Source organism: Gavialis gangeticus, unplaced genomic scaffold (genome assembly GCF_001723915.1).
Source record: "Gavialis gangeticus isolate Ggan-Ray unplaced genomic scaffold, GavGan_comp1, whole genome shotgun sequence".
NCBI lineage: Eukaryota > Metazoa > Chordata > Crocodylia > Gavialidae > Gavialis > Gavialis gangeticus.
In genome coordinates, this window is record NW_017729022.1 from 152,505,583 (window position 1) to 152,509,156 (window position 3,574).

Here is a 3,574-nt window from a genome sequence, read left to right on the forward strand (position 1 = left end):
GTCCCTTTCATCTGTAGTGCTAACCAGCATAGCACTGCTGAGCCCATAAGCATGGTGCAGGTGGAGAACCTTGCATTTTTAAGATTATAGAAGCCAATCAGAAAGACTTGTATATAAGAAAGTATCATGTCAGAGAATCAATAACAAAGTACAAGACAGTAAAGTAACTAGAGGGAAATGTACAGTCTTCTGTCAATAACCGTACAGTAGCCTTACACACTGACTGCATCTATATGAGACGTTGACAGCGTGGTTGTTACTATGCAGTCATTTAGTATTTGCATACACAAGTACTAAATAACTGTGAAGTAACCAGAGTCACTGCACAGTAGCATCGCCAAATGGCTTTTAGGTGACATGACTGCGCAGTAGCTCATTACCACTGTGCAGTAGTGTCACGTCACACTTACAATTTACAAGTATTAAAGATTTTAACCTTATATTCTGGCAGGGAAGGGTTTTTTAAAAAAACAGATTTTTCAAAGGTAGAATCTCCCCTTTTCTTCTTTCTCACCTGTCCCCAGTCATGAAATTTTGCTATGGTTCATCCTTACCTCAACTTTGCTTCTGTCAAAATCCTTGCTCATGTCTTAATCACCTCACATCTTAAATATTGCAATTTCTTCTTCTATGGTCTGTCTAAATCCTAACTGTCTCTAAATGTCAAGGGGTCCAGAATGGTGCAGATAGATTATTTTCTTGCTCCATGTATGGAAAACCAATATGATAGAAGATGTGTTTATGCAGGAAAACTGAGAAACTGCAATAGAAGGAGAGTGAGGTGATTGTATATAGAGCAGGGATAGCAGGAGACAGATGGATATTGGATAATATTGCCAAATATTACTGTAGTATTTCAATACCCACATAACAATAAAATATTTGTTTCCTAGAATATAAATATCATCCAAACCAGAAAACAAGGAACATATTCCACTATCAACAGAGATAACAGACTTTTACTGAGCAACCTTGCTTCCAAAAAGTAATTAATAACAGATGGGTGATATCAAAATAGAATCCTATTTTTTTTCCAAGGCACACAAAGATTGCCATATAGAATGAGACCACTGTTCCATGTAGTCTATGAGGCTACTAAGTCACTTATGCTTTGTTTTACAGCCCAAAGTGTATTTAGTTAACCATGCAATACATGGGTGAAGAAATCCTTTTCTGGCCCTTTTTAGCAATTAGCAGAGAGTTGGAGCCACAGGCTGCATTCATTGCCCCTATCACTAGCATAACCTCCATGGTTCTGATAATTCACTTATATTTGCAATAAGAGTTTTATGTTCAGCTAGATGCCCATATGTAACCTGTAATATTACAATGTTACCAGATATGTTATGAGCTTAGACTGATTGAACACTGAAGTAAAATAGCATAATTCCAAGTAAACACTGAAAGCTGGGTCAGATGAAACATGAATCAGATAACGATGCTTTGCATATCTACAGTACCTTCTATCTCAAAGCACTTCATAAATATACGTCGATTAAGCCTCACAAGTAGCAAATGAAAGACAGTGAGGCTAAGTGCTGGATCTTCAGAAGCATGAAGGACTTCTCTCTACATGCAGCCACTGGGGATCTGTGGGTACTCATCATCCCTGGAGAGCATGTCTTAAATGATCTGATGGGAGATTAACTAGAGGCTATGACAGACCTGACAATAATTGTATCTACCCAGGTCCCTGTTGAATATTTATCACTGAATTACCTAAGCCCTTCCCTCAGACCGAAAATTTAAGCACTCCACCCCTCCTTGGTTTCCTAAACCATCTTTCTTCTTTATATACATTTGACAGTCTTCTGAGGTGGTCTTGGCCATATTTAATGGCCTTTCTCTATCTCTCTCTGCTCATATTTAATGGGTCAAGGAAATGTTTCCTGTTTTTAGTAAAAAAAATCACAATTGCCAGAATTTGTTTATAATTTCCAAATAATTCTTCCTATATATTTTTAAGTAATTTCTAGAGCTTGGTGGGCAATACATTTTCCTGATGTGGGTGAGTATGGGGAATTTTAAAATAAAGTTCTTGCCCTGAATTGTAATGAAAAGTCAAAACCTTGAACACATTTGTGAACCAAAAAGAATGTGGATTGGGTCCAATGAAATCCTTTGCTCCAGTAAGTGTAAAAAAAATATCATTCCCATTTTGATACCTTTTAAATCTTCTTTCTCTTTTGCTACAACATGTTAAAATTTTGAAGTAAAAAAGTAATTTTAAACAGGAAAGCAGATTTTTCATTTTGTCATTTTCAAATATTTTTCCAATTTTTTTTCCCTCCAAAAAATAATTGCAGGGAACCTGGCCCATTTCTACTGACAAGTTTGGTTGCAACAAATCCGCATTTTTCAAGAGGAAAACAGTTTGCTGAAAAATTCTCTACCACTCATAGCTGTTTCTACAAACCGTTTAGCTATCAGTTTCATTCCTTCTTCTACAGCTAGATCTGTAAGTTTAGAAATGCATGACGACCCTGTTACTGAAGATGAAGGAAAGTGCCCTCTAGCTATCAATCAGGTTACATGCCTCCAACTGTAAGCCTATTTTCAATTATTTCAGGTGCAGGTTTTAACATGTGCTAGTAGCCCTCCCACTCTGTTTCTTTTTCTCATTAGCATATTCAGATCCCTGTGAGATGCCTACAGGCATTTTGTAAATGCAGAGATTTTCAATTACTCTATCCTTCTGACAGCCATCGTGGCATCTTTGTACAGCAACCCAATAAAAATGAATGGTAGCCTGTAAGTAATTATTACTATGAATAGCAACTGGCCCCATCCTGCAAAATGTTGAGTACCCTCAATTCCCCCTGGAGTCAAGGATTTTCTACTTTTTTCAGGTGTAGGTTTTCTATTGTTGCATTATGCTTGGTGCCAACTGTTGACAGTTGCTTTCAAACATCTACAGTTTTATGTCAGTTAGGATATGTTCTGTAAGCAGAAATCTTACATGTTCGAATGAAAAATCTAGCCCTTAAAGAAGCGATCAGTGCCAATAACATAATCTAATCTCTCTGTGATTAATATGATTTCTCACTAATGAGAACTCCATATCCTTTGGTTGGGGATATATTTAGCTTGTTTGTTCTCTCGTTTTGTGAAATATATTTTACAACATGCTGTGATTTCTGGCCTATTGATTAATGGGTCTTTCCACCACAAGCAACCTTAATCTTTTCTTAATTGCCTTAATGGCTGCACGGCCTCTCTTTTATACTCTCCGCCCACAATATTGTTGTTGAAAATGCTTTTGTGTCTTAACTTTGTGCCCATACTAAGGACTTATAGGACTCTGACTGTGAATTCTATTGTTGTTCATGTTTTCTTTCCATAATTTAAATTTCTTTTTCAGTGCTCTAATTGATGTTGGTCATTGTTTGAAGCAATTATACAAAGTGAATAAATAAAAAAGACAAAAAATATCTAAAGTTCATTCTTAAAGGACTTAATTTTTTTTAAATTTTCATTGTGTATTTGTTCTCCTAGTTCCAGAGACCTTCAGTTTAACTTAGCAGACCTTTGATAGAGAATCACAGAATCATAGAATCAATGAGTCGGAAGGGAC